The following is a 13,989-nucleotide window of genomic DNA, read 5'->3' as shown; positions in this document are numbered from 1 at the left end:
ACCTGAAGTCAAGGATTTCCATGTTGATTTCTGTCGGTTTTGACAGATTAAGTTAATTGATATGTCATAACTTGGCGAAAGTTAATCATATGTTTATCTTTGTAACAAAGCTTTTCGCTGAATTGGCAAAAAATTCTTGACAATTGTGAGTCTTGGCAAAAGGGACGCATTCTGGCATACCATACATGAATGCAGGGTGGCAAGCATACATGCAGATCTTTAGCTTTGGTAAGAATATGTGCCGAGTGCACAACCCTTGAACTATGGTAGTCTAGCATCCATGCTGCTTTTAGCATCAATTTGCATTTTGCAATGGCAGTGTATCTGCTGGCACAGACTACAGCTGTAAGTAGTGGCTGCAAGCTAACTGGCCTCTTTGCACTGCAATCATGTGACACCTTTCTGACATTTAAAGGGGACCACAGATGTTGTTAATCACACTGCAAAGGCAGTTTATTTGCCTTTTCATGTGTGATGTGCTTGCATGTACCCTCAAAACGAATAAGCTAGGTTCACTGTTTTTGTTGTTTTGCTCTGTTTTTTTTTTAAATTGTCAATGCCTCACGCGGATTTGCATCTCAGTTATTATTAATTAAGTGTAGCAGGTACATACATTTATGTTGCTTGGAATTTTCAGCGGGAGTTCTGTTGTAACTTCTTACATATATTTTTTCATGAAACTGCAGCATATGCGGTGTGTGGATGTTGACTGGGGATAAAGTCAGTTTGGGTCTGTGGATTCTTGGAAAAAAAGAATGCCATTTACTTCATCCACTGATAAAATCAGGTATGGCTTTATATAGCTTGCAGGATATTTGGGGTGAAGGGGGTGGGGTGACTTAGGACATGCTTGTAAACATATATGTCCCCATTTAGGAATGGAAATGTTCCTGGCTTGCAATGATGGAACTGTTAGATCTAAACCTAAACCCTTTTTTCAAATCCCAAGTACAAAACTGATCAAGTTGTTGATGTGGGTTGGGGGGGTAGCTTGGGAAGTCTGTATAGGGTTCAGTGGTATGCACTTGGTTGCAAATTCGTGTATAATCAACAATTATTGTTTTCATATTACTTGGGGAACTTGCTGAAGGGAGGGGAACACGTGCACCTGCCTATGTATCAAACCATGGAGTGCTTGGCCCCAGCAGTGAATAATAATCTCAGCACGTGCACTTTTGTCTTCTTTTTTTCTGTACATTGTAAGGTAACATTTCAACAACAGTGCTTGAATTGTAAAGAACAGTCCAAGTAAATTGTTTTACCCAAACCCTCCTGAACATCACTGTAGTTGAGACCATCACGACTTACCACAAGACCAGTCACAAGTAACAGGGTGAACAGTGACAAAGGAAATGCTTTTGTTACAGTTCATTTAAATTCCTTGTGACTTGAATGCAGACTTGAGGTGTTGGTCATGTGATGGTCTTGTATAGGGCCTTGATTGTGATGGTGGTGTTAGGAGATACTATTCTTGAAGAGCAAACCATCGTGACTAACTTTACTCCAGGAGTGTACATGTACATAAATTATAATGAAAGGAGTGCATACATGTTGACAAGAAGCCCCTTGAATTTCAGCACATGTACTGCATCTAGATCTGCTTTTGTTTTTGAGTTTTCTGAAGTTTGTTGTGACCTTTGATCAAACCTATTCTTAATACAACCACATTATCATGCAGCCACTGTATGCTGTTTTTATTGTCTGTCACATATTTATCCACTAGGTTGTTACAGTCAATTCATCGTGATTAATTTTGGGTTAAAGAGCATGACCTCAATCATCCAATGATTTGTACAGTCACAATGGAAATCCAACCCTAGATCTTGGCTACCTGCCAAACATCAGCTCAGCAGACTGAGGGCGTGAGGCCTGTGTAATAGCTCCATGGTGATATATCATTTGAAGGCTAATCCTATTACTTTGAGGATATGGGAAACTTTGAGACACTGGTGGCAGCAGACACACTGGTCCTTTTCAAGGTATTGCGCATGCTCAGAACTCAGTGTGCGTGCATGCTCAGAACTGCTGAAAGGGACTGGTATATGTTTGTAAGCCACCAAGCATCTCTGAAGTCTCCCATTAATGGATTTTAGTTGGTTCTGTGACCCATTAAAAGACATTTTCAGTGCCAAAAAAGCCGGCCACTGGTATAAATAACAAGACATCTACATGGAAACATGTACATCTTGATTAAAGCTAGTGATAATGATATGAACCCCTATATTAACCAGGTTGCTGACCTGTTGAACCATCAGATAAGAGCTTAATCACACACAGTCCAAAACATCAGGGATCAAGCCAAGGGTTGATAGCAAGTGCCAAATATGATTCCAAATCCGAGTTGGTTCAATCGCCATGTCAACTAACCTTTTCAAACAGCTTGTTAATTACCTAAAAAGTATATGAGAAAATGTGAGAAAAATTTCTATTTGTACCGTGAATGACAAAGCTGTTTGTGTAGCAAGTGCTGATAGCCCGAGTCTTAATTAATGCACACACAGTATACATGCATTTTCTTCCTCCACATTGTCATCATCTGTCTCTGATATTAACCTGGACTTAAATCGGGTAAAATGCTGCAGATATCTTACAGTACAAACATCTGAGTTTTGTCTTTGTTGCAGCAGGGGCAGCTGTGACCACATGTGCTTTAGAGGCTTCCCCTGACAGTGAAATTCCCGAGAGATTTGGGTTGTGAATCCTAGCAAGGCTCACTTTCGACAGGTCCAGCTAGCAGCACAGGGCCAAATTAATGCATCCCTCCCAAGTCCTCTGGGGAATGACAGGAGGGAAGTCTGTCACCATTTGTCACTGTCTGTGCCTTTTGGCACTGACCTATGAGTGGCTCAAACTTGTTTGCCAAAACTCAAGGCACAAAGGCCAACATAAAACAAAGCACAGTAAAACCTTAGCTTGCGCTACAGCTCTTGACATGGGAAGATTACAGGGGAGATCTGCTAGACTACTATGGAGGAAGGAAACCGGATTCCTCCATGTTTGATTTGATTACTCAGTGGACTACAACATGACAGGAAAAATATCCCAGTGATAGCACAATAAGAAATGGACTAGAACACACACCCAATGGAAAATTGAATGCAGCTAGTCCCTTACAATATAATTGAATTTGGTCAAGAAAAAAATGTTAACAACCAAGATGCTAAATGCTGAGCTGCAACTGATCATGACTATGTAATCCGGTGAGGTATACAACAAGACAGAGTGCTAGCTGTTCATTACAAGGCCAGCTGTATGGTAGAATGGTTACTGGGGTCATCTTGTGTGACCCTGATTCGCAGGGCAGTGGTACAGACTGGGAAGGGATGTCAACAAAGGGCTGAGCTTGGGGCTTAGACTTGTACCAATACAAGTCATGTTGTTATTCAAATAAAGTTTGATTGCAGCTTTGTTTTGATTTCTAAGCCACATAATGAATTCATTTTATCATCGGTGGTGCCTGGTACGGTACCCCAGTTTATACTGCATCTATGCAACGAAATTCTGTGAGGTTTGTAATTGTAATGCCCAACTTTAATTGTAGACCTGTATCCAATGTACCTGCAAGACGCCGAGAATTCTGCTTGACTATAAATAGAATATAGTGTCCTCTATGTGTCTGTTTGAAGAAAGTGCAGGTATTGCTTTCATTGCAAGGCATGAAAGGACTTGACAAATCTAACCCCAGGAAGTTGAACCATTGGTTTGATCCTAACCAGGAAGAAACATGTCAATATCCTGAGGTGCAGTAGTCTAGCTTGGTTGTTGCCTCAAGCACTAGGCAGTGACAACAGAGCTCCCGAAACAGATACACCAAAGGCTACACTGGCAGATTAACTGTCATCCTTGAATACAAGCAATGCGCTATTGGTACTGGCTGTTGTTAACTCTCTGTATTGACAACTTGCCAATAGGCCTAACTGGGCAGCACCTTTGTAGCTCCGTGATTGGCAAATACATGCAAAGACCATGTTTATAATATATCTTGTATTCATTTGTTTTCTTCGTTTAGACAGTGAACCTCATTACAGTTAGCAAATGTATGACAGTCATGCAGTTTCATGGATAATGTGTTTATAGTTAAGCAAAGCAAAATGCAAACCTATGCTCCAGCAGTAATTTACACTGTTAAAGTGGTTTCCTATATGCCCTAGCTGTAGAGGAAATGAAGGCTGGAGCAATAATTGGGCAACAGTTTGCATGCCCCTTTAAGCCAGCGTCCACAGTAAATATGCACCAGGTTCCAACAATTTGCAGCTCCGAACGACACTATAACTTTAAAGGTGCAAACCACACAGATTGTATTTGATATTTGATGGAATCATGCTTTTTGTGTACAAAATAACACACAAAAGGGCAATTCAAGAAAAGTCTCCCTCTGTTGAGAATTCAGCAGTGTGAATAATTTAACAGTTAAGAGTTTTCCACCGTGAAAGTTCAACTGTTATGCAGTTCTATCAGCCCTGCCCTAGCTCTCCGTATCATGATTCGTGTGTATGCTTAAAAATACATGTACATACATGTACATGTGTGCCCAAATATTCTGTAATCGTCGCTCCACATGACGAATGCAATGCGTGTGTGCTGGCATGAATCTTTTGGCACAAGCCTGTGCACTTCATGATCCAAGCCTACCTGGATTGGGTCCCTCCCCGGCCAGGGGCTAAGAATGACCTTTGAACTCCCTGATATCTATCCCCTGGTGATGGTGATGAATGTTTGATTATTTCTTGCTTCTTGAAAACATTTGAACCTGATATTTGCACATTTGAAAGGGCAATTAAGTTTAATGTTATTTTTTTTTATTTGGAAATAGTCCAATATTTATACTATTTTTCAAATTAGAGCTGGTTTTAAATGAATGAAAATGAAACTTGATATATCTGATAAAATGATAGGCCCTACTGAAATCAGTGTGACCTGCAGTTATCGTGCCAATCTACATGGAAAAATGGGGCACTTCATTCCTTCCTCCAGGATTGGATTTATGACATGCTTGAGATTTTTTTTTTCATTTGAAAGGAAATTGGAAAGGAAACAGGTCTCTAGGACAGAAATCAGTCTCGCAACCATAGCATCCATATTCTGATTAGGGTAGAAATCCCCATACTTTGAGCAGAGCTGGACTGACTCGGGTGGATTAAAAAAAAAGCAGCCGTTACCATCACAGCACCTCACAAATCCAACAAGATTCTTTCGAGTCTGTAAGTTATTCAAATGAGCTGCATCAAAAGCATGCCTTTGCCATTGTTCACCCTGATTCTTGTGACATCAGCTCTTGTAAAGTCATTATGGTCTTGTTTTGTCTCGATTACAACTGTGAAATAACATATAGCCTTGATTTGGGACAAAATTATCACTTCATAAAGATGTAATCAAGTCAACTATGAGGCACTGTGTGGGTGAAGCAATGCCTTATCACAGTTCACCAGCATACCTCATTTGTTACCACAGTTTGTTAAAGTACTTTATTTTTTACTTAATACTTGATATATCTTGTGATTGTTTTGTTCAAGGATGCTGCTCCCATCCTAAATCAAACAGGATATAGCCATGTATGCATACTTAGTGTGGACGAATGAAAAAATAAACTTCTTGTAGGAATACATACACATATTGTAAAGCACAGATATCGGCTTCGTATTTTCTATAAGCTGCGGGTATTGACAAATGAACATTGGTACATTCTGCGTGTATACCAATTCTCTGACTATGTAGTTTTTTAGTGGACCCCTTCCAATATGCCATTTTGCATATATATACCCTAGAAATAAATCAGCATATAGGAAGTATCATTGCTGTCGTGCATGTGAGATGTTTTATACCAGGGCCTTTGAAGCTGACCAATAGCTCAGTGTACAGGTGGATGGCCAGGCCGTGAGTAGAATAAATTAACCCAGGGCTACACGCAGTAAGTGCTTCATTGAGTCTCATGGTTTCATTATCATCATTCATGCATTGGCAGAGTACGGGCCCAGGCGGGATATCAATTGGGCAGATTTTCAGAAGAATGGGGTAACGTAGGGGCATGTCACGACATGTTCGAAATTTCAGATTTATGCCTCAGAAAAAAAAAAAAGATGTGAAGTCTACTGTCTATGGCTGGTGTGTCGGATGCTCAGATGGATGTAATGAAATTTTCAGTTGGTTGGAAATTTGCATGTTAATTGGATCTTTAAATAGAAATTGGTTTGACCGTATACGGGTGTGGATACCTTCCAGGCATGTAGGAATCGCTGTCTGTCATTTATTTGGAAACCTAGCCATTTCAGAAGGGGGTTAATTGGCGTGTGTGTCGGCTGTCTTCCTGTCATATCTGTAACTAATTATGTGGCAACCACTGTTGTAAGTTCTGCTATATAAAAAAAACATGTATGGGCCTGAAGTCTATAAAGAGTCATTGACAATTTTGAATGAGTCTGGCATATGGCACCATTACAGCACTGAGCATTATATATATAGACCAGATTTTTTTCTGGACCCTGGTTCTGGACTTTACCTGGCTGCTGGGATACCACAAAGAATTAGTTACATCCTAAACTAATTTGTTTGGTGAAGCAGAGAATGTGGCTCATACAGTGTACCTCAAAAATAATCAGTGAGTCATCCAAACTGTAAACAAACAATATAAAAGGGGCCAAACGTTGGAAAAGTAAAAATCAGACAAACACGACATATGTGGCCTTATTCAGGAAGAACAACATAATGAAGTGTAATAATAATATACATCCACAGAATTCACCCGTTCTCGTGTTGCCTGTCTAATCATTTGGTGATTAAAAATACTCTTGAGTCCAGTTTTGTTTTGCTTGGGAATATGGCATTTTGATAGGCACAGATACAATTTGATGGCAAAAGGAGATAGAAAGAGCTGTCCTTTAATCTTGCAGTATTATTGACCTGATGATATATCAAGTGATCGAGATGCCGCATCCAGGCAGGGCTTCATAGTGAAGCTTATCAACTGATTTCATCGTGGGCACTGTGATCAAGTAGCAGGCAAGGCCCAGAAAATGCAGTGTACAATCTGATGCAGTTGTTACACCTGTGTGCCTAACATTTCAACTACATGCAAATTGCTTCTGCTGTACGTAATGGCATACCTATCTAAGGACAGAAACCAGTGTATAATTACTCTAGCTGTAATATTCATCTTGCAGCACTTGTTAAGCGCATAGTATGTGTCATTCAAAGGCATCACTGGCTTCCCATATGATCGATTTCAGTGGCCAATTATCAGGATCCCAAGAAAGAAAATCTCTCAAAAAGGTCAAAAATAATTTCTGAAATTGTTTGCTGCATTTTCAAATGCACTTAAAACTGTGCGCAAGGTGAAATAATGTGTAATTATCTGCAAAATAATCCCTCGGTCATCAGCAAAAGATTCCTCATTAGATAATTATATGAAATAAATCTGGAAATTATGCTCTGCCTGGAATCTTGACAGAAGACAGCAAATAAAAAGAATTCTGCTTGAATTCCTCTGTGGATGGACTATCAGGTATTTAGCTGTCAGCCATTACATGACTGTCTCACACACTGAGCTTTCAACAGATTGATAACAAATAGTAGAGATTTACACCCAACGGACAGGTGATTGTACACCGAAAGGACTTTTGTTGTAAACAAAATCTCCTTCAAAGTACAGCAGCCTAAGATTCTCAACCAAATTTTTCCGCAGTGTCCGCCAAATGTTGAGTGCTAAAGGTTTTTGTTTTGCTTTTTTTTTTTACTACAATAGGCTCATCTCCATGCTCAATTTTCTTTAACAGTTATCATTCCCCTAACTGGCTGAAAAATCTGATACTGTTCATTCAGGTTATTGATCGCTTATGCACCTGATGTATGACTTGGCAAGTTTGAATCGAAGTTTTGCAAAATGTTTTGACTGGTCCTTTGCACCTGGAATATCAACCTGACATGGCAACTGCCCCCACCCCAACCCTTGGGTCTGATGCACACCTGCTCCTAACCCAAAACTGTCCCCCTGATGACAGACCCTGTTGCCCTCATTTATTAGTTCCTTCCAAGTAAGCCTTGCACAGGACGCCTGACATTTGCTAAGCCAGCATTTTAGTGGGATGAGTTTCACTCAGTTTTATTTTTAGTCCATCGTTCCCAGTACTATTAAAAGAATCCGCAGCAAGTAACAAAAAATATGGACTGAACCCATGTTCCCCCCCCTTAAATCTAGGTCCTGGATATAACCGAAACTTTGTCTGTCAGCACGGTCCCAGGTTGGTTCCATCAAGTGTTCTTTACCAAGCATCTGTCAGCAGTCAATAGAATCCTCCTCAAAGCTGTAGTCCTGACCTTTCATAGGGACCCCAAGTAGGTTCCAGATAGGTACACGGGCATATTAAGGTGGATCTTGGATAGTTTGGAAAAAACATGGGGATTGATTATCTTAACAACACTGAAAAGTCCAACCCCAACATTGAAAACAACTTTAAACCAATCTTTCTCTTACATTAGTGTTCATCTGTTGAATGTAGCTGCTACTGATGTTAATCAAAATAGATCTATGCTTTTTAAATTTACTGTACTACTCTCCTTAAAAATATTCAATACATGTATTTGGAATTAACACAGAGACCTGTTGAAGGGTTCTGCTGTAGCACAGCCAAATTAACTATAAAAAAAGAAACCAAAAAAAACAAGACCAAAAAAAAAAAAAAAAATACCCACAAAACAAAACAATTCACTGTGCTTTCCTCTTTTTGAAAAAGTAAGGAAGTTACTTTTTGTCTCAGGTTTAGATTTCTTAAATTACAGGAGCCTTAATTAGCACATAGCCATGTTGAAAGAAATTGCAGTAAATTTCCAGGTACAACTACCTCCACGATAAAATTTATCAAATACAGTGTCAGAAATTGATACCTGTGCAAAAAACTTCTGCTCCTGGTGAAAAACCAAGAATGAATCCTGTGCACATTGTATGGTTCAATACACACCTTTGCTTCAAAACTATTTTCTTTTTTGGGGGGGGACTCCGTCCCCTCCAGTCCCTCGGGTTATTTACTGAGATCTTGTGATCATGATGGGTCTCGCCCTCTCTGACACTTCCTGCTTGGAAACAGCTTGTCGACATTATTTAGAAATTTTCTTCCGTTCTGCATTATCTAATGGCCTGGTTGAAATTAGGCGACTGGATGTCAGTAACGAAACATCAGCTCTTGGTTAGAGTGACTCACTGTGCAGTACTTCTTTTCCCTGCACTTTCTAATTAGGTCATTTTTTAAAATTCAAATCTTTACAAATGGGGTAGGTGCAATGTAAGTCGGAGCTAAAAATGGAATACGGAATGACTGAAAGTGGTATATCCTGGATTGAGTGGGAAAGGATGATATTTAAGGCTATGAAAGTCCAACACGCAAGAAGTCAAGAAGCTTTATCAGATTTGGCAGAAAATTTCAACTTAACCTTTAGCCTGATTTATTAGTATTTGTGAAAATCTGTAGATTTTGTACAGAAAGAGTTAATAACACTGTACACCTAACAGGTCGCAAGAACTCCACTGGGTGCATGTATTTAGCGGGTACGGCTGATTTTCATCAGAATGAGCACAAAAGCCCATCAGGTGTTGGCAATATATAGTTTTTGTAGCCTGTCATACTGCTCTCTATATGTCACTGGGGGATATTTGTGTCACTACACTACAGAGAAGTAATATGTCACATGGTGAATACACGTGCACCGTAGTTCAACTCACTGAAATACAATGTCTGATGTGGAGAAACCTGTCAGAGGTGTGTCGCTTATTTATTTCTTTTGGGGGACTGGGGGCAGGGGCTGTGGGGAATGTAGACTCATTCCACGTAGAATCTTACCCCATACTTTCACCACGGTACAAAAATTTCAAACTCTGTTTCCAAATTTCCAGCTATTTGTAAAATTTTGCCCTCTTAAAATGTCTGGCATCTAACGTGAATTCTATGATGTTGCTGTAGGTTTTCCAAAGGTTTTACAACATCAAGAACCTATTCATTATGTACAGAGTGATGTGTATGCACACAGCATGTAGTTTCCTTGCATGGTTGCACTTTAAAGTGAAGTGGTCTTATTTCCCACATGCATTGATTTTGAAAATGAAAAGCATAGTATGTAGACCAGACTGCTTGAATCTCTCCTGAGATTAACTTCCCAGCACACCCACATTACCATCAATATCAACATGATAAACAGATACATGATTAGCCATGCACTAATACATCTTCCATGGCAATTCCTACAATTTGAAAAACATTACAGCAAAGCTACAAAGATAGTAAATTAAGATTGCAGTAAGCACTTTCAGACAAAGCTAAAGTGATCCATTGAAAATTACATGAAAGCATTTTTTTAGAAACATAATTTTTCAGTTGGATAATATCTTTGTGCACCTATATAAATCTCAAATATGATTGGTCTCCTTTCGGTTTCAGGTGCATGATTTCCTGCAACTCTCTGTGTCTCCTGACAAGCCCCACCAATGTCACTAATGGGACTTGGTCATTTACAATTCATGTTGGCTGAGACTGCGGGGGCAGACATTTAACCAGACTGAACTTTAGCCTTGCTGTGCGTATACGAGTCGAGCGGCTCATCCAGATGAACTGCAGGATTTTTCAGACTGTTAACCCCTTTCCTTATACAAAGCCAAATTCTCCAATGCAACTCAGTCAGTGTTGACAATAAAAATATTCCTTTCCCTCTCCTTTGTCCAAGCTCTTTGGCACTAATTAACATTTTGGTCTGAACAAAGTGAATACTGCCGAAATTATAAACTGTGTTGCATAACATGAATAAGAAAAATCATTGTTTGAGAATACAGCTGCCAAGAGTTGAGCCAATACCTTCAGAATTTACTCATAGTTAATGAAAAAAATATAGAGTGTCAGCTTGACTATAATTCTGATTTTGGAATTTTGAAATTAAGTTGGATTTTTGCCTTGCCCGGCGTGTATTATAACACTGTCTACTCAGGGCAAAATATCCAAAATTAACATCTCCCCGCCGCAAATTCATTCTTGGAAATTTTGAAAATGAAATAGGTCTGACATAACAGTGACAGAGAAAACATTTTTTTACCATTTGTCAATCAACGGACAATTTGACTCCTAACCAGAGATAAGACACCACCAACAAACAAATGCAACGAGAGGTGTACATGCCAACAGCCATCATTGTTTAAAACTTGTGATCCGAGAGTAGTAAGAGTTTGCATCTAGCTGTTGGCTATACAGTTGTGTCCCCAAGCAAGCCACTTTACCCTCAACTTCCCTGTAATCAGGAAATATCCTGCAGTGGATGGGCATATCACCCGTGGAAACAGGTTGTATCAACAGTACGGTACCAAAGAAAGAGGAGATAAACATCAGACATTATGAGCAGTATAAGCTGAAGACAGACATGATTTACTTTGCCAGTCTTGTAACAGATCAAGCACACTCAGCCAGAAACCAATCACACTCACTCAAAAAACCCAATGTTTTACTTAAAACTTCATGTCAGTAATCGGGATGACCCGACAACTTGCATAAAACTGTATGGAGCAGTTTTGGACAAAATCAGCATTTGAAACATGCCAAGATAATCAGAACTGGAGGCATTTGGTTCCCATCTTACATTTCAATTATACTTTCTGTGCATAAAACACCTGATACAGCAGGAACTTCTGTTTTTCTCAAATAAAGAAAGAAAGAAGAAGAAGAAAGAAAAGAATTCACATTGTGTCTAAATATCTATGGCCAGGAATCAAGGCTTCAGTGCTTGCAGTGAAGTATATTTTATTCATTAATTTTGTTATAACCAGAGACTGCATACAGCCCATTGTATAACGACAAATGAGCCCCTCAAAAGTATACATCAAATGCAAGCAAACCTGTCATGTCACTTCCCACGCAAGCAAACTATGCGTATTTGTCACAGTGAGCTCAGTCCAAAGCTTACAATGCGATAGTCACAATTTCCTGTCAGAGTTGTATTTATAGCAAGGAAGGAGGCTTGAATATCACACAAATGCCAATCATAATTTGCAATCCCTCAGCTGCATAGACAAGAACACTGCATTTCATTAAAATGCCATGGTTTTTTTCTTCCTTTTCTGGATGTGGGTGGGTGGGGGGGGTAGAATATGTATTTTCCCTGAAAATGTTCAGTTAGGGTTGACAACATAACTAAGGAAAAACGAACTGTTACCTAGCTCAATACAATAGAAACAAACATACACTGGTTTAGATGTACCGCTAATTCCCCCCCCCCGCCCCACCCCCAAAATAAATAAATCAGAATGTGCATATGAGTAGAGGCGTGTAATAGATGTATGGATATTCATTCCCACATTCTAAGTCAAAGCACAATCAAACGGACTAAAAACTGTAAATAGAATAATGTACGAAGAAGAAGCTGTCAGATTAAACAGAGTAAATATGGTTGGACTGAATCAAATGTGAGCTGAACGTCAATTGCATCTCCATGTAATCTGTATCAGCACCCAGTCTCACACATTCAGAGAGAGCATGAGGTCAGGTAAGACAAGCAACAAAGAACAGTAACACATGAACCACATGAATGGCTATTTAGTGCCCCACAGAGCTTGATGCAATGCCCAGGAGCGACACCACAGTGTACTACAAGTGCACTTGGCATTCACGCACACACTGATGCTACGGATTGTGCGCATTCAAATGAAAACTGGTTACGCATTGTCCATGCGGGTGTCATACTGTGAGAACGATTTTGGTTGGTAGGTAAATCTAGACCAGGCTTTGGGGGGAATTCTGTGAGGCATCACAACAATTTGAGTACACGTGCAGACATATTCCACGATGAATGTGTACACCATGTGGTCTCGGTGGAGAACCTCATTGCCTTGCACAAAGTCCAGCAACAAGCATGGGTGCATGCATACAGCGTGTGCCACACACTGGAACTCTTATGTCGCGATCACACAATGTTTTCAACTGGAGGTCCCAGACCTGTTTATATTAGCATGCTTTGCAAAGCTTCACTGGGGCATATCGGGTGTCAATGCAAAGTGATTAAAGCCTCTAGCCAATGGCTTCCCAATATTCTCATAGGCTCACATGATATTTCTAGCCAAGGCCGCTATTTTTGGACACGGATGAATGCTGGACATTTTTATTCTCACATTGAAAGTTCACACACTTCTGCTTGAAATGTATATGGCTGTAAACGAAGCCAAGTTGCCACTGGAAAAGTCTCGGGAAACATATACATGTAATATAATTTCGGTATTTACGAATCTGTGGTTGAGTGTGGTGTTGCATTCAACATGTTCTATGCTATCAAGCTAATTAAATTGTTACTTCATGAACTCACAGCCAAGGCGACTCTCATGTATCTGAGTTTAAACAAAGTAAGAAAACTTGACAGCTCACTTTACAACTTTATACTCACCTTTTCCAGGGACTGTGGATGTTAGGATGGCCCTCAGAAGTTTGGGTTAGCAGTTGTGCTGCCTTTTTTCTTCAGCTTTCATTTCCACTAGCTGCAAGCCAGTGGAGAGGACTGTAGGAAGTGGACATCTTGTCTTGGTCTGGTAATGTTCCAATCTGAACTCAGTCTACTGGAAATCCATGGTGATTGCTGAATCCACCAAGCTTGTTGATAACAAAAGGAATCAGCTGGTGTGGTGTTTTAATTAAGCTAATGTTGATCTTTCTTTCATCCAGGCCATGAGACTCTCAGATTACTGACGATTTGGAGACTGCAGAGGCTTCTTGGTATCAGACCAATGATTAACATCAACCATCCAGTCTTCACTGTAATGCCTCTGAACTCGTTAAAAATCAGCTGTGGTAGTATCTTGCCCATATCTCTTGGAGCTCTACAGGTCTTTATCTTGATCAAGAAATATCAGAATCCCGAAGTCTTCTGACTTACAATTTCACACACGGAGAGTCTCAAGTGGAACCAGACTACTAAGATTCCTATCAATGACTGTCATTACCCCTTATATTATTTAAAACTGCCATAAAAAGCAAGAAA

General features: G+C 39.8%; 1 long non-coding RNA gene across 4 annotated transcripts; it reads left to right on the top strand.

Moving 5' to 3' along the window:
- The first annotated feature begins 953 nt into the window (after positions 1-953).
- Positions 954-13,964, top strand: LOC110976670 (uncharacterized). Of its 4 annotated transcripts, none has more exons than XR_015426173.1 (3): positions 954-5,908; positions 13,408-13,540; positions 13,674-13,964. It is a non-coding gene; the product is annotated as an uncharacterized LOC110976670 (long non-coding RNA). The 4 variants fall into 4 exon arrangements; XR_002597839.2 differs by having other exon boundaries at positions 955-5,874; XR_015426174.1 differs by having other exon boundaries at positions 956-5,201.
- The last annotated feature ends 25 nt before the right edge of the window (positions 13,965-13,989 follow it).

The sequence above is a fragment of the Acanthaster planci genome, linkage group LG08, assembly GCF_054643075.1.
Source record: "Acanthaster planci isolate LZ-2023a linkage group LG08, COTS_SCS, whole genome shotgun sequence".
In the NCBI taxonomy this organism is placed as follows: Eukaryota; Metazoa; Echinodermata; class Asteroidea; order Valvatida; family Acanthasteridae; genus Acanthaster; species Acanthaster planci.
This window is presented reverse-complemented; position numbering and strand designations above follow the sequence as displayed.